The sequence below is a fragment of the Lissotriton helveticus genome (genome assembly GCF_964261635.1).
Source record: "Lissotriton helveticus chromosome 1_1 unlocalized genomic scaffold, aLisHel1.1 SUPER_1_unloc_30, whole genome shotgun sequence".
Taxonomy (NCBI): domain Eukaryota; kingdom Metazoa; phylum Chordata; class Amphibia; order Caudata; family Salamandridae; genus Lissotriton; species Lissotriton helveticus.
The window spans coordinates 2,184,139-2,206,969 of record NW_027611671.1 but is presented as its reverse complement, the minus strand read 5'-3'; positions in this window follow the sequence as shown (position 1 = coordinate 2,206,969).

Below are 22,831 nucleotides of genomic sequence, written 5' to 3'. Positions count from 1 at the left end.
ATTTGCGGCCATCTGGTCGTCCCATTGAAATGGATAGGATATTATACATAGCAGAATGTGCCCTATAATTCTTGAAGCATATAAGTTAAAGACTTAATTTCAATTGCAGATTCTAGCTAAGATTCGTATGCATTATTGTACCAATTCTTATGCATGTGGCCCACATAGAAAGTGCACGAAATGGAAGTTGAATCCATACGAGGCGATTTTCGATTTCCGGCCATCTGGTCACCCAAATCTCAAAGATAATTGTTAATAATTCAGTGTGTTTTTATGCTATTTAGCTAATAATGCATGAACCTGTTTATTAACATGTGCATAATGAGATACCAAAGAGAAAATAATGAAAATGTATTGGTAAACCGTATTTTGGTAGACTTTAAAAAACCCCATTGAAAAACACATGCATCACCAATGCTGCTTTTTGCTTGTGCCTAAAACGAAAATGTGTTATTAAAAAGTGAATATAACACATAGAGATGTTTTTTCTTTTGTTTATGAAGCCTAATGTGAAGGCAGGTCACAACTATGTTTTACTTTGAAAAAATCTCTTTTCTAAAATTTACGGCGTTACCTTGTTTTTTAATACAGCTAAAAAAACAATTGTTAAAGTCGCTTATAAAAAAGTGATCGTAAATGCTATTTTGTTTTTTTTTTCAGCTTGAGGTTCAGTTTAATATGAGTCTTAATTTGATGTATCACTTGCCCTAGTAAACAATCCCCAAAGTCTATTTTTAATTTTTTTCAATTTTCCCAAGCTCAATGTTAAACACATGCATCACCAATGATGCAAAAAGTGAAGTCAGAAATTTCAAACAGCAATAAAAAAGTGAGAAAAACAGATATTTGAAAAATTCCTTTTGTTTATGCGGCCTTATGTCCAAAGCCATCCAACAAGAGCATTTTTTTTTATTCGGTCGATTTAAAAAAAATCTGCAAACTATTTTATTTCTCTCAAAAAAGTGCCAAAAAGTGACTTTTTGTGCAAAAAAGTGCCCGTACAATATTTTTTCATCTAATAAACTTTTTATGACTCAGAATACACTTAGGCTTCAGGTCAATGTGTTTTCGTTTGGGGGAGGGGCCCAGGGAAAAAAACACCTTTTTTTCTCGGATTGGTCAAAGGTCTGCTTCGGCTGCACCAGTGCTGCTTCGGCTGCACTGGTGCAGCTTCTCAGACTTGAGGCGTTGCACCAGTGCAGCATAGAAAAGAAACTTTTTAATAAAAGGATTTAAAACTAATTCAAGATATACATTATCTAAGGAATGTTATAAAAACTCAGATATGGAGAATATTTTTCATTTTCGTCCATTTTTGACCGTTTTGGAGCACTTTGAAGCACTGATGCAGCTTTGGGATTTTTATGGTTATTTTGATCAGAGATGCTCCTAATGTGTTTAAAATTCATGTGGGATGTATCCAAGACACTGCCATCACACCTATATAGTTTTTAAATGATTTTGATGTATTAAAATTTTGACCTCCATAAGGGGGGAAAGGTTGAACTTTTACCCCGCTCGGAGTTCCATGACTTTCGTGACCTTGTCCCCCTGAAATTTAAAATTGCATTTTCAAAGTAATGTGTACAACTATTCATTCTGTGTCATTCATTGTGTGTTTAGCATGCTATTGGGCCACTGTAGCACTTGTTTTTTTTTCGTTTTTATGCATTTTTGACCGTTTTTGAACACTTTGATGCTCCAAATGGTCTTTGGACTTAGTCACTTTTTGCTTCATGGAGATTTCAAAAGTGTTAAAAAGTCACTTTGGAGGCACACAGGACAGTGCAAATGCACCTATATAGCAATCAGGACACTCCAATCACACCTATATAGTTTTTAAATGATTTTGATGAATTAAACATTTTGACCTCCATGAGGGGTGGAAAGTTTGAACTTTTACCCCGCTCGGAGTTCCATGACTTCTGTGACCTCGTCCCCCTGAAATTTAAAATAGCATTTTCCAAGTAATTTGTAAATATATTCATTCTGGGTCATTCATTGTGTGTTTAGCTTGCTATTGGGCCAGTGTAGCACTTTGTTTTTTTCATTTTTATGCATTTGTGACCGTTTTTAAACACTTTCATGCACCAATGATGTCTTTGTACTTCGTCATTTTTCACTTCATGGGGACTTCAAAAGTGTTAGAAATTCATTTTGGAGGCACACAGAACAGTGCAAATGCAGTTACATAGCATTCAGGAGACTGCAATTACACCTATATAGTTTTTAAAAGATTTTGATGTAATAACATTTTTGACCTCCATGGGGAGGGCCCTTAAGCTGAACTTTTACCCAGCTCGGAGTTCCATGACCTTGTCCCCCTGAAATTGAAAATCGAATTTTCAAAGTGTTTAGTAAAACTGTTCATTCTGTGTCATTCATTATGTCTTTAGCCTGCTATTGGACCACTGCAGCACTATGTTTTGTTAATTTTAACCCAATGTTGACCTTTTTTGACCACTTTGATGCACCAGTGAAGTTTTTGGACTTAGTCATTTTTCACTTCATGGAGACTTCAAAAGTGTTAGAAATTCATTTTGTAAATACCTAGAACGGTGCAAATGCAGCCATATAGCATTCAGGGCACTACAATTACACCTATATAGTTTTTAAATGATTTTGATGCAATAACATTTTTGACCTCCATGGGGAGGGCACTCAAGCTAAACTTTTACACAGCTCCGAGTTCCACGACCTCGGGTGGAAAAAGTGACTTTGCCCCCTTAAACCCAAAAACTTCAAAAAGTCACCCCTGGAGGCCAGAAACGGGTCTTAGACACTCTTGGTATGTCATCTGAGGTATACTATGGTGTTCTTGGGTCCAGAACTAGAAATGTGATGTGACTCTGATATCTAGGGCCTATAATGGAAAAAATGAATTTGACACCAAACACCTCAAAATGTCTGAAATAGGACTCAGACATGTACCTGGAGGCTGGAAATGAGCCCTAGACACTCTTGCTATATCACCTGAGATATAATATAGGGTCCTGGTGGCCACAGGGACCCAAAAACAGTCAGGTGGGTTGATACTGAAAATTAGCAAAAATCGTCCCAAAATTTTTTTTGACAAGATTTGCTAATTTTCCAAATAGCTCAGAATGGATATCAGAGACACTGTTTGAGTGCGCAAGATATGAATACACTTGTTAGAAAGGTCAGCTCTGATGCTTTCATGTGATATATATAACTTTGATATTATATAAAGTTTTTTTTCCGCTACCAACCAAGGGAAACACCTGATATCGTACCCGATTTTGAGAACATTGGGCTGGGTGGAAAAAGTCACTTTGCCCCCTTAAACCCCAAAACTTCAAAAAGTCACCCCTGGAGGCCAGAAATGGGTCTTAGACACTCTTGGTATGTCATCTGAGGTATACTATGGTCTTCTTGGGTCCAGAACTAGAAATCTGATGTGACTCTGATATCTAGGAGCTATAATGGAAAAAAATGAATTTGACACCAAACACCTCAAAATGTCACAAATAGGAGTCAGACATGTACCTGGAGGCTGGAAAGGAGCCCTAGCCACTCTTGTTATATAATCTGAGATATATTATGGGGTCCTGGTGGCTACAGGGACCTGAAAACAGTCATGAGGGTTGATACCGAAAATTAGCAAAAATCTTCAAAAAAAGTTTTTTTGACAAGATTTGCTAATTTTCCAAATAGCTCAGAATGGATATCACAGTCACTTTGTGAGTACCCAGGACCTAAATATACTTGTTAGAAAGCTCAGATCTGATGCTTTCATTTGATCTATCTACCTTTGCTATTATCTGAAGTTTTTTTTTCAGCTTCCAGCCATGGGAAAAACCTGACATTGTACCCGATTTTGAGCACCTTAGGCTGGATGGAAGAAGTGACTTTGCCCCCTTAAACCCCAAAACTTCAAAAAGTCATCCCTGGATGCCAGAAATGGGTCTTAGACACTCCTGGTATGTCATCTGAGGTATACTAAGGGGTCCTTAGGTCCAGAACTAGAAATTTGATGTGACTCTGAGCTCAATGTGATGTGACTCTGAGCTATATGGCCTATAATGGAAAAAATGAGTTTGACCCCAAACACCTCGAAATGTCACAAATAGGAGTCAGACATGTACCTGGAGGCTGGAAATGAGCCCTAGCCACTCTTGTTATATCATCTGAGATATAATATGGGGTCCTGGTGGCTACAGGGACCCGAAAACAGTCATGAGGGTTGATACCGAAAATTAGCAAAAATCGTCAAAAAAAGTTTTTTTGACAAGATTTGCTAATTTAACAAATAGCTCAGAATGGATATCACAGTCACTTCGTGAGTACCCATGACCTAAATATACTTGTTAGAAAGCTCAGATCTGATGCTTTCATTTGATCTATCTACCTTTGCTATTATCTGAAGTTTTTTTTTCAGCTTCCAGCCAAGGGAAGAACCTGACATCGTACCCGATTTTGAGCAACGTAGCCTGGATGGAAGAAGTGACTATGCCCCCTTAAACCCCAAAACTTCAAAAAGTCATCCCAGGAGGCCAGAAGTCATCCCTGGACTGCGGCCTTATGTCCAAAGCCATCCAACAAGAGCATTTTTTTTTTAATTCGGTCGATTTAAAAAAAATCTGCGAACTATTTTATTTCTCTCAAAAAAGTGCCAAAAAGTGACTTTTTGTGCAAAAAAGTGCCCGTACAATATTTTTTCATCTAATAAACTTTTTATGACTCAGAATACACTTAGGCTTCAGGTCAATGTGTTTTCGTTTGGGGGAGGGGCCCAGGGAAAAAAACACCTTTTTTTTCTCGGATTGGTCAAACCTCGTTTTTACTACCTTTAAAAAATATCAAAACCATAAACCAGGAGCCCTAATTATATTCTTGATACTGAGCGGCAGGCAGGCAACTAGAGCTACATTTCAGGGGGGGGGCTAATTCTTCCAACCATAGACAGAGTGACTGAAAGAAGGGGCGAAAACACAACAAAAGCCTCATTTACAAGTAAATGGTCTTTTAAAGACCTGTTAAGTCCTCGGGTGCGGCTGCAACGAGATGGTCACCAGCCCCCGAAGCTGTCTCTGCCCGGGCTGACAGACACGACGGGGGGGGCTGAAGCCCCGTGAGCCCAATGGATGTTGCATAGACCCTAAACCTTATCTGCAGATGAACAGTACCACTCAGTGAGGGGTCCCGTTCATCTGCAGATAAGGTTTAGGGTCTATGAAATACTGCTGTTGTCTTGCGTACATTCTGAGTTCCATTGCAGGGGCCTCATTTATGAGAAATGACGCAACGCTGCGTGAAAGCAGCGATGCGTCACTTTTCAGTGCGCACTCCTTGCGACATTCCTGATGCGTCATATTTAATGTATGATGCATCATGTCGCAAGGAGTTACAGATACGTCAGTATTTCTGACGTATCTGTAAGCGCAAAAGTGAAGCATTGCTAGAGTGTGTCACAAAAGTGACGCAACTCCAGCAATGCGTCCTTTCACATGGGGCAAACCCCATGTGAAAGGGCCTGCGTCAGTCTTACGCCTGCTGTGAGGCAGGCTCAAGAATTTGACGCAACGGTGTCCTAAAAGTGACGCAGTGAAATCTCATAATTTCACTGCGTCACTTTTACGACCCTTCCTTGCGTCAATACACCACCCTTGCATACATATACCTGGCGCAGGTATAATGTGGCGCAGGGGTTTACAAAGAGACGATTCTACCTAGATGCGTCTCTTTGTAAATATGACTCAACAAGGCGCATTTTTTATGCATCGGTGGCGTAAAAGTGAGGCATAGCCTTATAAATGAGACCCCAAGTACTTGCCTTCTCGTGGAGTCAAGTGAGCTGAAACCTTTGGCCAGACCAATTTTAAGATCTTCGAGAACAGTACTTGCCAGGAGCATCTTTGAATAATAAAACAACTTCTTTGAAGTCAGCCTTCTCATCCAGATTACCACATACCCTTTTGAGCGAGGATCGCTAAGACTAAAACACAACACGACTGTGTGAAACATTACGCGTTCCTTATTATTTTGTATTAATATGTCTATATCACAAAAGACGGGGACTGCGTAGCTGTGCCCTCAGCTGATAAAGTGACAAACTTGAACACTGTTTTTTTCTAAGACTTCAACCACAGACATTCAAAAGCAAATTATACATACACAGTGCAAGTTTATAAAATATTACAATTGATTGCGTTAATTGACTCGTTCACAAATAATGTCTTATTCAATCAGGTGAGGAGTTCTGATGGAGGGAGTATCATGCAACCCTTTCCCTACCCCTTATCCGAAATCCCACGTGTGCAGTACTGTCCCTGTGTTTCACAGTCTCTCTGCCTGAAGAGGAAGCTTCCATCTTTCCTTATGTCATTAAAGCTTGCAGGTTTAATGACGTTAGACTTCGCAAAGTATAAACTTGTATGTTTGCTTTTGAGGAAGACTTAGACCATGCAACACAGGAACATATTTTACAAAAGTTTGGATTGAATTCCATTATATCCGTTGGCAAGATGTCTAAAATCCCAAAAAATATATTAATATATTTTTACATCCTTGACTTCCGGTGATCAGTTACATCTGCTGACCAGTTTAATCACCAATGCCCCCAAATAAAATCTTAGATATTCTCTCTGCTTTAGTCGCTTCTGGACAGGTTCATTGAACATATTATTTTGTCAAACATTCTAGCCTCTAACATGTGTTTGGCAAGACTGCTTTGCATATGTGTGGTCTCTGTCTGGAATGGCATAGTGTGTGAAAAACAATGACCTGGAATGCAGTCTAAGCAAAGGCAAGAAACTGGAATTAATAATATCATTCCCTTCATCGTATTGTCCCTTTGAAGGTTTGACCTGTGCGTGTTTTGTAAAGAAGTCTTCCCTTTAAAAACTTAGGCCCCCATTTCTGAAAGTCTGTGGTGTGCAGAACACTTCGTGCTGGAACAGTTACTGCTGGTGGTAGCAAACTCCACTTGGCTTGTGAAATACATTAGCATCGTTTTGCTTTTTGTGTAATAATGAAATGGAGCAAACATATTTTTTTGTTTCAGTCCATGCTACAGCAAGATTGTTGCACAATTGCAAAAATGAACAAGCTGGCTCCGTGGAGCCGACAGGGGAAGGGAACAGGAGATGTGCATGCGTACAGAGTGCACATCTCCTGTCCGTACACGTGCACATCTCCTGTCCGCGGAATTCAAGCTTTATTTCAGCAAGTAGGAAGAATCTTGCACAGGCCACCAGCCCCATGATTGTGGCCAGTCAGAGTGCGTCACAATGTGAAACTAATCTCATAAATATTAATGAGGTAGGCAGGATTGGGACCTACTCCAAATTAGCATTTTGTGAACTAACCTATTAGTATGTAAACAAGATGATATAAATCAACACTGGTATCAAACTGCAAGCAGTTTTTACTGCCAGTGTTACTGCATCGCTGGCCCGTAGTCACATACTCTGTAGCACCTCTTTTTCGGATGAGTCCCCCCACTTCTTTTTTTAGGACTTGAGCCCTGGTGAAGGGTCTCAAAATCCAGCAATAAAGGGAATGTGTGAAGCTAATTTAATAGTGACAAAAAGTAATCCTGCTGAAATAAACAAAACAAGCATTGGCATAGCCAATAGGTCTTGCCTTTGGGAACTAATAAGTGTTAAGGCAGAGATATTGAGTTTGTGTTTGTTTTTAAGCTGTGTTGTGCAGAAGTCTGCAGTATGCTGAAATGTTATAATAAAGAAGTGTGAGAAGCATTTTTGTTACTTATGATGTATAATGTACAACAAAATGACGATGATAAAAAACTATTAATTAGAAGTAATGATTTGTGTTTTTTTATGTTTGAATGCTGGCACCTTGTATCTGCCTGTTCTAATCGTTGCCTTTTTATGGTGTTTATTGTTAAAGGTGTGGTAAATAAATAATTAATTACCGGTTCTATTTTTCGGGATACTCATACAAACAGATAGCTCAATAAATAAGAGTCAAGATTCGAGGTAGCTAGAGTGTACAGGCTTTAATCAGGCATAAAAGGACAGGAACAGGACAGCCTGCATGGGAATGGGATGGCAGGGCCCGACAGCTGCCGGGGGCAGGATCTGGGAATGATGCGCATAACTTTTAATAACAGAACATTAGTATATATAGTTAAACAAAATACATTGCATTCAATACAGTAGGCGTAGCAGTAGGCGGAGTTTGTAGCAGTCGCGAAAGATAAGGGCAAAATGAGGTAACAAGAAGGCGTGTACAGGGCGTATACACAGACATGTGATGTAAACGTAACAGAATATGTCATAAACGGGGCGGAAACATGGAGGGGGCTACCTGAGCAGCTGGGACCTCTAACCTAGTGGTGCGCGCAAACTGACAATGACGTGTTACCAGGGAGAACTGGGGGGCTATGACTTCTGCGCTAGAAGAGGAGACTAAAGTCTGGAGTGTCAGAGCGACATGTACCCAGGCATATCTAGTATCTGGTGTTTAGAGTACATGTTGATAGAATCCAAAAGTTATCAGAGTAAAGGCTAACAGACATTAAGACTGGTGCATGCATAATTCTACATGTAGTGCGTGTGCGGGGAATATTCTATAAATATTAATACAGTATTTCTCTTACATGGAGACATAAAGGCTAGACCATGACGGAAACTATTGATGCGATTCAGTAGCTTAGGAATGCAGAGAAGGAGGGCTGGACTGATAACTAGAAACATAACATATTCTTGGCAGACTGGGAGGCAGAGCCAGGCCGAGCCGGGCACTGCGAGGCATGAAAGTAAGCTAAGAGTCAGGGATACAGTTGGGGGCTGTATCGCTCCTTGGAGAGGGTTCAGAAAACAGGAGCTGAATCTAAGTCCGGGCCCTTTTGAGGCCTAGAAACGGGGATAATTCAATGAATTAACGTGCACACTGTAAAACGTGGCAACGTAGCTTTACATAGGCCCGATATTCGTTGTATTCACGAAAACTGGAAACTGGCATACTAGAGATGGACACAACTATAATTGCGTCTTTAATCGATCATAGGGGAATACATGCATATCGATCATGCACATATAACATAACATAGGGAACACGTAGGCACATACAACATGGCAAAATTTACTTTTCCACATTCCCTCCTTGTGCCCTACGTTTCCATCAGGAAACATCTATATTCATGATACCATCTATCATTTCATACAGCATCATTTGCTCGTCTCGAATTGTCCTGGAACGGGACTTAGGACTAGGAATACAAGAGGTAGCACAAATGCCGCAAATCGCAGGGCCACATTGTATACAGAGGCAGCAACTGAATATGATCATTACTGCAATACCTAGGAATGACAATACTTTCCATCCCCAGGCAGATATGATACTCCAGAGCCAACCGGACCATGTCCAGGAGCCTGGATTCTGGTGTAACTGATGGGCACTTTTATGAAGTCTGGTTATAGCTGAATAAACAGACGGCGCGTTATTAGGAATGAAAATGCAGCAACTAGATCCGATGACTCTACATGCTCCTCCTCTATCGGCCAGTATGACGTCAAGAACGAGACGATTTTGGAGCACGACAAATCTCATAGCAGATTGCTCTTCGGTTAAGTTACCTAGAGCAGAAGTAGTCTCATTCACTACTGCTTCAAGGGTTCTGGTTAACCTACGGATTGACTTACTATTCTGGACAGGTCCTATAAAGAAAAAGAAACCTCTATTGAAATCTGTATACTGTTCTAGAGCAGTTTCAGTTTGATCGACAATTGGGGACTCAATCTCCCGTCTATTTCTGACGTGTACTAGATGTGTGTTTCTGTGATAATCAGATGGGGCTAGAAAAACTGGTGGCAGTAGGAAGGCAATATAACATGTTCCATCCCAATCGAGGGGCAGACGAACATATGCGGTCTGACCACAAACAAAATAAGAATGACGTGAAGCTTTGAAAATAGATTTCCCACTGTCACTATACTCGACAGTAGTAGTACAATCACTATGTCCTACATGTGCGGAACCATTCTTTCGGACACATAATTCGCCTTTGACTGGTAGTACTGAAATAGCAGGTAAGTCTGGAGTAGTATCAGACTGAACATTCAGGACCATAAAATTCGAAGAATAATTACCTAAATTGTAAACTTCATTTTCTAGATCTAACCCTGTTCTATGGGGGAGACCTTGCTTGTCTGGAAAACATGTTCTATTCAGAAGGGACACATCATTTGAAGATGACGTTAACATGGACCATGCTCCACACGAACCATTATGTGAAAACGGATAAGGAAAGAGTGGCAGAACTCCCTTCGGTGTCTGGAAAGGGGGGAGTCGACCACACACCCAACAATTAGTAGCATTGCTGGTCTGGTGTGAATAGTGCAACATTCTTACAAATGTGTTATTTCTCATAGCAAGACGATAGGATAACTCGTGAGGAGGCAGATCACTAAATGTGTGCTCTACTGTAGCATTAGAAAACTTATTTACATGAGAAATTGGAAAACATAAATGCAATGCATAACTTGTGCAGGTAACCATCAAACTTAGAAACAATAGAAAACTTAGAAAAACGATACATCGGATAGAGTTTTGACTAACTCTCTCACTATGGGGGTCTATCTCATACATGTCAGATACCTGTCTAACCGTTTCACCCGAGAGGGACTTAGACAATTAAACTGGCTGACTTATTTTACTAGACCGGAGCTTTAACTTATACTCCTGTTGCGGAGTTTTCTCTAACAGAGGAACTTTCAGTTCAGGATTCAGATCAATGTCTGGTTTCAGGCAGTCTTTCAGACAGTCTTTAGAAATGTCCTTTAAAAATGTCTTTTTCCGGACTCCATGGAACTTCTTGATATGGGACAGATGGACCCAACCCTTGCGGCCCTCCAACTTCACGGCCGTACGGGTGGTCAGAAGGACAAGTCGTGGCTCCTTCCAACGAGGCTCCAGCGGACTTGAACGATCAAAATTCCTTACAAGGACGAGGTCGCCTGGAATGACCTCATGCGGTTTCACTTCAGTATTGTCTGGGAATGTAGCGGCAACCTGTGAACGACAAGAGTGTAGGGCAGACATCAAGGAAGCTAGGTAATCTGTCAACATATTACTGGAAACATCTGTAATACTGCGGGTCTAGGTGTACCCCACATGTTTGGGGGGCGGCCGAATACGACCTCATAAGGGGACAGACCTGATCTGGAGTGTGCGACCATTCGCATAAAGAATAAAGCAACTGGCAGGGCAACTAGCCAGTCTACACCTTTCTCTTTACATGTCTTGGCAATACGGATTTTCAGGGTCTGATTATGTCTCTCTACGAGACCGGCTGCTTCAGGATGGCGCACACAATGGAACTTCCACTGGTACCCTAACAAGAGGGAAACATGTTTCATTAACTCGGATGAGAATGGCTGGCCGTTATCAGAATACACGACCCTAGGGAGTCCATAACGGGGGAAGAATTCACGAACCAACTGCTTGGCAGTGGTCGCTGCTGTGTAATCTGGAACTGGATATGCTTCTGTCCACCTGGACAAAGCGCATACAACTACAAGGACATACTTGAAACCTCGACATCGCTCCATCTGAATATAATCCATCTGGAGGACTTCGAAAGGGTGGTCAGGAGGTTGGAATCCACCTTGTTCCACCGGGACACTTTTACCTGGATTGAATTGACAGCATATCATACAAGTACGGACTTTCTGCTTGGCTGCAGCTCGTAAGTGCTTGTTAAACCAAAGGTTCTGAATACTGTCTAACATGGCTTTTTCTCCTAGGTGTGCTGGACTATGTGCGGTATTGATAATGACTTGAACCATAGAGTCGGGGAGAAACCATGTGGCTTTTCCCTTCTGTAGGAAGGTGGCTACCTGACTATGGTTACCCCAGATTTTTTGCCTGTGTTTAGCTGGTTTTTTGACTTAGTTGACCTGGTTCCCTGCTAATCAGGGCCCCAGGCCATCTGCTCTCTCTGTAAAATGGATTCCATGTACCCTAGGTACATACCACAATTGGAAATGGACTCCTTGTCAGCCCCTGTATAATGCACTATAGGTGCCCAGGGCATAGGAGCCACCAAGGCCTACCAGGGGCTGCAGCATATCTTTTGCCACCCCTGGCTGGTTCTTAAATTGACACAACTGGCTGATCACTCAGCTGGGGTAAGGTGGTGTAATCACCCCTTGCTTAGATATAGTATACCTATATCTAAACCTATATCTGGACACATATTAACCTGTCAGCCACTCCTATGGAAGGCCTCATCAATCCTGGAGGCAGAGTGCGTGGTTTAATGTGAGATGGAGCTCTAGCATGAGCTGAGCCTGTCTGCAGCTGTCGGGAACAACTCCCTAAGCTGTTTCAGGATAAGGCCATACCATATACTCTTAAGTGCCGGTAACTTTGCTCTGCCGGTGTTCCCACACTGGTACACATCTCTAGGGTCTGTGTCTTAAGTTTTGTTCCTCTAGGTTCAGCGGAAGTGTCCTTAAACTTTAACTTTACAACTTTTACGCACCATTGGTTAACATTGGTGCATGCGTGCGCTTTCCGCACTTCTCCCGAATCCCGAGGGCCATTCCCGACTTCAGCATTGCTTGTCCTGACTGCTCCCAGCGATTCCCTAGGCCCTAGGCCTAACCACTGTTCGAGTGGCCCCTCTTATACCACTTGTTTAGTATATGGTTTGAGTGGCCCCCCGCCCTCATCCATAATTGTGCAACTTTGTATGTTTAAACAGTGCTTTTGATTTAACGCTTGTGCCCCTTAATTCATAAAGAATACTGGGGATTGTTTTTAGTAATAAACACATATATTTTTATAATATATACTTAATGTGAGAAGTTGGCCTGGTAGGGGATGTTTCCAATTCTGGAACCACCTACTACCTGACCAAACAATCCCCTTATGGTGTCTGGTTGTAAGTCAACCTTATTAGACAAGCTATCCTAGTGGTAGCATGGACTAAGCAGCCTAAAGGCTTAACTTAAGAGGTCGTGTTAAGCGAGCTGTTTTACCACATACAATCCTGTAATACCAAATGAAAGGACACCACACAAGTATATATTATAAAAATATATGTGTTTATTACTAAAAACAATCCCCAGTATTCTTTATGAATAAAGGGGCACAAGCGTTAAATCAAAAGCACTGTTTAAACATACAAAGTTACACAATTATGGATGAGGGCAGGGGGCCACTCAAACCATATACTAAACAAGTGGTATAAGAGAGGCCACTCGAACAGTGGTTAGGCCTAGGGCCTAGGGAATCGCTGGGAGCAGTCAGGACAAGCAATGCTGAAGTCGGGAATGGCCCTCGGGATTCGGGAGGTGTGCGGAAAGCGCACGCATGCACCAATGTTAACCAATGGTGCGTAAAAGTCAAATAGTTAAAGTTTAAGGACACTTCCGCTGAACCTAGAGGAACAAAACTTAACACACAGACCCTAGAGGTGTGCACCAGTGTGGGAACACCGGCGGAGCAAAGTTACCTCACCCACAGGAAGTGGGTGCACAGGGTCGAAGTGGCGTCGGGTTTTGACACGCAGGCTCTTGGTGCTTGAAGCTGAAAGGGCTGCAGGCAGGGTGAAGACGAAGTGTCCGGTGGAGTCCAAGGGTGGACTCAAGTTGTAGAGTACCTGAAAGCAGAGGGGACAGAGTCTGGGTCACTCAGCAGTGACCAGGGTGGAACCAGGACGGAACCAGGCAATGTCGGGCGCAATCAGGTGGTCGTCGAGGCGCTTCTCTTCGCTGTCACGTGGGCTCTGGGGCATCTGCGACGTCCAGGAGCAGGTCACGATCTGTCCCACGCAGGCTCTCACCGTCGGTGCAGTCGGCTTCCGGTTTGGAGCAAACAAGCCTTGGTAAGAGCAATCCACGCGGGATTGGAAGATGGCGTCTCACTCGGACCAGGAAGGTCAGAGTCGGGGCTCCCTTTCAGGGGAGCTGGTGTGGATCTGGAGCAACCAGAATCACGAGTCTTCTTTTGTAGTTCGTCGGCACAGGGACCACAAGCCAGCTGGCAAGTGACCGGGCCAACGCGTTGAGCCAAATCGTGCCAAAGGGCCCCACGCAGCACTCGTCGAGTGTGGAGGGCTGAACTTCGGCTCAGGAGTAGCTCAGGGTGGGGGCTTCTCAAACCCCGGTGTACAGCTTCGAGGGTCGCTCGTGGGCTGCACGGTCAGCGTCTCGTGGTCACTTCAAGATGGCGTGCCCCACGCTTCCGGTCGCCTCCACGGGTCTCAGCTTTGCAGGGACTGTGGATCGGGCTGTTAGAAGCTGGGCAGGCTTGATCTCGTCGATCTCAGTCGCTCGAGTTCCGGCGGGAACTGCAACTAAGTAGACGTCGAGGGCTGGATGGTGCCTGCTGCTGCAGGGTGGTCACTCCTTGACCACAAGGGAGATTCTTCGGGCTTCCACGTTGAGATGGAGGGCGAAGGGTCCAGAATATCGTTTCAAATGTTTCTTCCAGGAAATCTGATGTGCATTGGCACTGCTCCCACTCTTATTCGAATCTGGTGGGCGTGATTACCTGCTAGGTCCCCTCCTATGGGTGGGACCCAGGAAGTGGGTGGATACACCCCCTTCCTTTGATCCAGGCCGCCCTGGCACGAGGGCTGGAGTGCCCCAGAACCGGTTTGGCCGGATTATGCAAGGGGCAGCCTTGTGCGCCCCAGGCAGTGTCTGGTTTCTTTCAAACCTCCCTGCTACAATACACTATCTCCTGTCTGGAGGGCGGTGACACCCTCCTGTGACAGGAAACCCTTTGTCCAGGACCCCCTTGACTGGGTTTCGGTCAGCTCCAGGGGTCCAGACATTTGTCTGTGGCAGAGGCATCCATTTTGTGGATCTTAAGGCCTTTGGAGAAATCAACCGCATTAAAGTGAAGTAACATGTCTTACCCCTCTAGAGGGGTGGAATGCCATCCCCGTCGCCAGAACTGGCGAGGGGATGGTATTCCAAAGCGTATGACACCTTACACGACATGTTTTGATAAAGCCAAACCAGAGTTGCTAAATAACCGCGAGGATTATAAGGCACTTAATAGTATATGGTATGGCATTATCCTGAAACAGCTTAGGGATTTGTTCCCGACGGCTGCAGACAGGCTCAGCTCATGCTAGAGCTCCATCTCACATAAAAACCATGCACCCAGCCTCCAGGATTGGTGAGGCCTGTCTATAGGAGTGGCTCACAGGTTTACATGTGTCCAGATATAGGTTTAGACATAGGTATACTATATCTAAGCAAGGGGTGTGTACACCACCTTACCCCAGCTGAGTGATCAGCCAGTTGTGTCAATTTAAGAACCAGCCAGGGGTGGCAAAAGATATGCTGCAGCCCCTGGTAGGCCTTAGTGGCTCCTGTGCCCTGTGCACCTATAGTGCATTCTACAGGGGCTGACAAGGAGTCCATTTCCAATTGGTATGTACCTAGGGTACATGGAATCCATTTTACAGAGAGAGCAGATGGCCTGGGGCCCTGATTAGCAGGGAACCAGGTCAACTAAGTCAAAAAACCAGCTAAACACAGGCAAAAAATCTGGGGTAACCATAGTCAGGTAGCCACCTTCCTACATAACCCCCCCCCAAACGAAAGGAGATAAGGCTATCCTTGGCCAGGTAAGCCTATATTGCCTGAGTGGCCATATAAGGAAGTACCTGCACTAGCATGGGTACCCCCTGTCTCATGGTCCACTAAGCAGTCCCTCACCCTTTGGGTATTAGAGGGTTTCCACCATAGGGAATCACTACCTTGGGTGTGTTTATGCAAAGTTAAAGGCTGGTTTGGATATGGAGTATTGAAGTGAGGCTCTACTAATTTAGGGCTTAGCTTCCTCCAATTATCTTCCACCATGTGTGCCTTTCTTTCTTTAACTGAGTTGCACTGTGCTCTCAGGGTCAACCTCTGGCTACCTAAAGCTGGAGGCTGGGTCCCTCTGTTTGGCTTGCTGGAGGGACAGTTCAGGTTTGGGCCCTTTGGGTCCCAGGTTTGGCTGTGCCCAACAGAATCCATCTGGGGGAGGTCCCTAACTGTGTTTAAGGGGGCTCCCTCAGGAGTTTTTAAAGTTTTCACCTTACTAGGGCTACTAGTTTTGGTGCACCTAATCTTTTGATGGGGGTGCTTTATTTGACAGGGGGCCCTCTGGGTCTCACTGTCCTTCTTGTCCTCTGCAGCCCTGGGCTGGCTAAGGCAAGGGAGAGAGGGGCAGGTTACCTGCTCCAGACTGGGTCCCACCTGAGAAGGTTCCACTGACATCAGAGGTTCTGTCAGGCTAGGCCCAACCACCTCTGGGGCAGTTCCTTCATCAGGGGTAAGATCAGTTCCCTGAGGAGGCTGATCCTGTCCTAAAGTCTGGTGAGGGGGAGATTTCTCTTCCTCCTCCATGCTCTCAGTTTGTGTGGAGTTATCCATCATTTCAGGTTTCACAACACACGTGTCAGTTTGAGTTTGGGCTGTGGCCATCACAGCCCCACCAACCTTTTCAGGAGGAGACTCAGTTTGGGTTTCTGCTGTTACCATAACAGCTTTGCTATTCTGTTCAGGAAGAGCTTTTGCTAAAGATGGGGCAGAGAGCTTCTCAGCCCTACCAACCTTTTCAGGAAGGACATCTTGAATTGGGGCTGTAGCCATTACAGCCCCACTAACCTTTCCATTGGAATTCACCATTCTAGAATGGGTTTCCTGTTCAACCTCAGCCCAGGCTGAGATCTCCAAATCATTACCAAGTAGGCAGTCTACAGGCAAGTTTGGTGACACTGCCACTCTCTTTGGGCCAATGACACCTCCCCAGCTGAGACTTACTACTGCCATGGGATGATTTGTTTGGATTCCATCAATGTTTGTAACCTGGTATGTGGTACCAGGTAAAAGTTGCTTAGAGGGGACTAGGCCATCAGCCACCATGGTGATGCTAGCCCCTGTGTCTCTAAAAGCCTCAACTTTCAAACCATTGATGATGGGTTCTTGTCTATACTTGCTCAAAGTATTTGGGCAAGCAGAGAAGTTGGCAAACCCCATGCCAACCTCATAAACAAGATCATTGGGTGATGGGGACCTGGATAGGCCAGGGTCCACCTGATTTCCAAAAGTAAACCCACCCAGATTCCTGGGTGTGCTTCCACTTCCTGGGGGATTACTGCTGACAGTAACAGGAGGTGTTGAAGCTGGCTTTGGAGGTATATTTTCTTTATTGTTATTCTTGGGACAACAGCTGTCTGTTTTGTAATGCCCCACCTGTTTACAGGGATAACAATAGGGCTTTTTCTCAGTTGAAGAAGTGTCTTGGGACCCACCCCCATCCTTGGAGTTTTGGGGCCCTGGGGAAGTCTTTTCTTTACTTTTATCCCCACCCTTATCTTGAGGCTTGGTAGACTCCTTCTTCTGGTTACTGTCCTGATTCTTAGGCCTAATCCTGGTTCTGACCCATTTGTCTGCCTTCTTTCCCAATTCTTGGGGAGAGGTCAGATCAGAGTCTACCAGGTGCTGGTGTAAGAGCTGGTCCTGACAATTACTTAGGATCTGCTCCCTCATAATCAAATTATACAATCCTGTAAAGTCATGTACTTTGCTGCCATGTAGCCAACCCTCCAGAGCCTTAGTAGCACAATCTACAAAATCAGTCCAGTCCTGAGTCTGTGTCTTCTGGGTGTCTCTGAACTTGAACCTGTACTGTTCAGTGGTTAAGCCAAACCCATCTATCAGAACACTCTTCAGGACTTTGTAATTGTTTGCATCCTCATGTCTGACAGTGAGGAGCTTGTCCCTCCCTTTCTCTGAAAAGGAGTACCATAAGATTGCTGCCCACTGTTCCTCAGGAACCTGCTGTACCATGCAGGCTCTCTCAAGAGCAGTCATCCATTTGTGGATGTCATCCCCTTCTTTGAAGGGGGGCACAATCTTTGTCAGGTTTCTACTATCATAGGACCTGGGTTTCTCTTTAGGAATATTGCTGCCACCAGTGGCATCTAAGCCACACAATTTCTGCTCTCTTGCCAAGGCAAGTTTAGCTTGAGCCAAGGCTACCTCCTCCCTCTCTATCTGGAGTTTGACAGCCCTCATTCTGGCCCTATGCTCTAACTTTTGAGAAGCATTCATGCCTCTCTGTGATTCCCTGGAGGCACTAGAAAGATGAGAGTCTCCTGAGGGAGATCTCACTCTTCTGTTGCCTGGGGGAATCATATGTTGGGTTCTGGGGAGGTGCTGGCCCTCTCCATTCCCCAGTAGGTCCAAGTTGGCCTGGCTAAACCTACCAACTGGAACCTGGCTACCCTGATCCTGTACTTCTAAGTCCTCAACCTCTGAGTCCTCATCCAAGTCATCATCATCCTCCTCTTCAGGGGGATCAACTGCAGGGGGGTTCCCTCCAGTTCCTGTATCTAGGGAAGCTGCTTTTGCCCTCTCTAAGTCATCCTGTTCTAGGAGTCCTATCAGGATTAGGCAGGTGGGGCTTCTGCCCCTTTTTAACCCTCTTGCTTTGCACAAGACAATCAAGTCTCTGCGGGTTAGTTTGTCATATCCAGAAGTTGCCTGGGTAGGGTCAACTGTCACAGGACTAGACCCTGAGGCCTTTCCTGTGTCGGACATGGTTACTAGTGAGGTGTAAGTGGTGCACTTACCTACACTAAGTGTTTTCCTACTGGACCTTGCTAGTGAGTTGTAGTCAGGGGTGTGCTACTCCCTTCAACCTACAACTACTAAGTTCAGTAGAACTTAATATGCTAAGCTTTTGATTTTATATGTACCTAGAGGTACTTGATGTGATCTTTCAATTTGATATAAAGATTGCAATGGTAAAACAACAGCAAGCTCAAATCCGCACCGCTGCTCACCAATGTGAGAAGTTGGCCTGGTAGGGGATGTTTCCAATTCTGGAACCACCTACTACCTGACCAAACAATCCCCTTATGGTGTCTGGTTGTAAGTCAACCTTATTAGACAAGCTATCCTAGTGGTAGCATGGACTAAGCAGCCTAAAGGCTTAACTTAAGAGGTCGTGTTAAGCGAGCTGTTTTACCACATACAATCCTGTAATACCAAATGAAAGGACACCACACAAGTATATATTATAAAAATATATGTGTTTATTACTAAAAACAATCCCCAGTATTCTTTATGAATAAAGGGGCACAAGCGTTAAATCAAAAGCACTGTTTAAACATACAAAGTTACACAATTATGGATGAGGGCAGGGGGCCACTCAAACCATATACTAAACAAGTGGTATAAGAGAGGCCACTCGAACAGTGGTTAGGCCTAGGGCCTAGGGAATCGCTGGGAGCAGTCAGGACAAGCAATGCTGAAGTCGGGAATGGCCCTCGGGATTCGGGAGGTGTGCGGAAAGCGCACGCATGCACCAATGTTAACCAATGGTGCGTAAAAGTCAAATAGTTAAAGTTTAAGGACACTTCCGCTGAACCTAGAGGAACAAAACTTAACACACAGACCCTAGAGGTGTGCACCAGTGTGGGAACACCGGCGGAGCAAAGTTACCTCACCCACAGGAAGTGGGTGCACAGGGTCGAAGTGGCGTCGGGTTTTGACACGCAGGCTCTTGGTGCTTGAAGCTGAAAGGGCTGCAGGCAGGGTGAAGACGAAGTGTCCGGTGGAGTCCAAGGGTGGACTCAAGTTGTAGAGTACCTGAAAGCAGAGGGGACAGAGTCTGGGTCACTCAGCAGTGACCAGGGTGGAACCAGGACGGAACCAGGCAATGTCGGGCGCAATCAGGTGGTCGTCGAGGCGCTTCTCTTCGCTGTCACGTGGGCTCTGGGGCATCTGCGACGTCCAGGAGCAGGTCACGATCTGTCCCACGCAGGCTCTCACCGTCGGTGCAGTCGGCTTCCGGTTTGGAGCAAACAAGCCTTGGTAAGAGCAATCCACGCGGGATTGGAAGATGGCGTCTCACTCGGACCAGGAAGGTCAGAGTCGGGGCTCCCTTTCAGGGGAGCTGGTGTGGATCTGGAGCAACCAGAATCACGAGTCTTCTTTTGTAGTTCGTCGGCACAGGGACCACAAGCCAGCTGGCAAGTGACCGGGCCAACGCGTTGAGCCAAATCGTGCCAAAGGGCCCCACGCAGCACTCGTCGAGTGTGGAGGGCTGAACTTCGGCTCAGGAGTAGCTCAGGGTGGGGGCTTCTTAAACCCCGGTGTACAGCTTCGAGGGTCGCTCGTGGGCTGCACGGTCAGCGTCTCGTGGTCACTTCAAGATGGCGTGCCCCACGCTTCCGGTCGCCTCCACGGGTCTCAGCTTTGCAGGGACTGTGGATCGGGCTGTTAGAAGCTGGGCAGGCTTGATCTCGTCGATCTCAGTCGCTCGAGTTCCGGCGGGAACTGCAACTAAGTAGACGTCGAGGGCTGGATGGTGCCTGCTGCTGCAGGGTGGTCACTCCTTGACCACAAGGGAGATTCTTCGGGCTTCCACGTTGAGATGGAGGGCGAAGGGTCCAGAATATCGTTTCAAATGTTTCTTCCAGGAAATCTGATGTGCATTGGCACTGCTCCCACTCTTATTCGAATCTGGTGGGCGTGATTACCTGCTAGGTCCCCTCCTATGGGTGGGACCCAGGAAGTGGGTGGATACACCCCCTTCCTTTGATCCAGGCCGCCCTGGCACGAGGGCTGGAGTGCCCCAGAACCGGTTTGGCCGGATTATGCAAGGGGCAGCCTTGTGCGCCCCAGGCAGTGTCTGGTTTCTTTCAAACCTCCCTGCTACAATACACTATCTCCTGTCTGGAGGGCGGTGACACCCTCCTGTGACAGGAAACCCTTTGTCCAGGACCCCCTTGACTGGGTTTCGGTCAGCTCCAGGGGTCCAGACATTTGTCTGTGGCAGAGGCATCCATTTTGTGGATCTTAAGGCCTTTGGAGAAATCAACCGCATTAAAGTGAAGTAACATGTCTTACCCCTCTAGAGGGGTGGAATGCCATCCCCGTCGCCAGAACTGGCGAGGGGATGGTATTCCAAAGCGTATGACACCTTACACGACATGTTTTGATAAAGCCAAACCAGAGTTGCTAAATAACCGCGAGGATTATAAGGCACTTAATAGTATATGGTATGGCATTATCCTGAAACAGCTTAGGGATTTGTTCCCGACGGCTGCAGACAGGCTCAGCTCATGCTAGAGCTCCATCTCACATAAAAACCATGCACCCAGCCTCCAGGATTGGTGAGGCCTGTCTATAGGAGTGGCTCACAGGTTTACATGTGTCCAGATATAGGTTTAGACATAGGTATACTATATCTAAGCAAGGGGTGTGTACACCACCTTACCCCAGCTGAGTGATCAGCCAGTTGTGTCAATTTAAGAACCAGCCAGGGGTGGCAAAAGATATGCTGCAGCCCCTGGTAGGCCTTAGTGGCTCCTGTGCCCTGTGCACCTATAGTGCATTCTACAGGGGCTGACAAGGAGTCCATTTCCAATTGGTATGTACCTAGGGTACATGGAATCCATTTTACAGAGAGAGCAGATGGCCTGGGGCCCTGATTAGCAGGGAACCAGGTCAACTAAGTCAAAAAACCAGCTAAACACAGGCAAAAAATCTGGGGTAACCATAGTCAGGTAGCCACCTTCCTACACTTGTGTGGTGTCCTTTCATTTGGTATTACAGGATTGTATGTGGTAAAACAGCTCGCTTAACACGACCTCTTAAGTTAAGCCTTTAGGCTGCTTAGTCCATGCTACCCCTAGGATAGCTTGTCTAATAAGGTTGACTTACAACCAGACACCATAAGGGATTGTTTGGTCAGGTAGTAGGTGGTTCCAGAATTGGAAACATCCCCTACCAGGCCAACTTCTCACACCTTCGTCAACCATCCCTGATCTGTCTGGACCCCTCCTTGTTCGGACCATTTCTTGATTTCTTCAGGAGTAGCATGTAACTGTATGTCTATGACATCTTGTGTAGGGTCCTTAACTGTCATACAAGTAATCTGTTCTGGAGTGGATGTCTGTGTCTTGTTAACTGGAATGTCTGGTGTCTGAGCTGTAAGCTTGGCTGTTCGGTCTGCTAGATCATTACCTTGGGAAATGATGTCAGTAACTTTCGTATGTGCCTTGCACTTCATGATAGCGATAGCTGTCGGTAAATGTATTGCATCTAACAGAGCTTGAATGAGGAGACCATGCTGAATCTTGGTTCCATGAGAAGTCATGAAACCTCTCTCCTGCCAGAGCACTCCGAAGTCGTGTACAACTCCGAATGCGTAACGTGAATCTGTATATATGTTTACTTTCAGGTTCTTGGCACGTATGCAGGCTTGGGTCAGAGCAACTAGCTCTACTGCTTGAGCAGACAGTGTGTCAATACGGTGTGTTTCAATTACTTCAGTGTCAGTAGTCACTGCATACGCGGCTACTAGTTCTCCTGTACTCGTTCTCATACATGAACCATCCACATAAAGTGTCAGGTCGGGATCAGGTAATGCAATGTCTGTCAGGTCTTGTCTTGGCTTAGTCATAGTGTTAATGACTTCCACACAGTCATGTGTGGCAGGATTTTAAGTAACTGACGGTAACAGAGTAGCAGGATTTAGAACGTTGCAGCGTCTGATTTCTATGTGTGGCTGGAACAGTGTCAGTTCATAACCTGTTAAACGTGCAATGGTCAAGTGCTGAGTCTGTGTTCGGTTTAAAAGAACTTCCACGGAGTGTGGAACTTGTACTGTCAGGGAGTGTCCTAATACTATGGAATCACTTTGTCTGATTGCTAGAGCTGTGGCTGCAACTGACTTGAGGCACGCAGGCAAAGTCTGGGCTACTGGATCTAATGTGCTCGAAAAAAAAGCACAAGGCTTGTACTGTCCGGCTTGATCTTGTGTGAGAACAGATAATGCAGTACCATCACGTTCTGTGACAAAAAGTGTAAAAGGC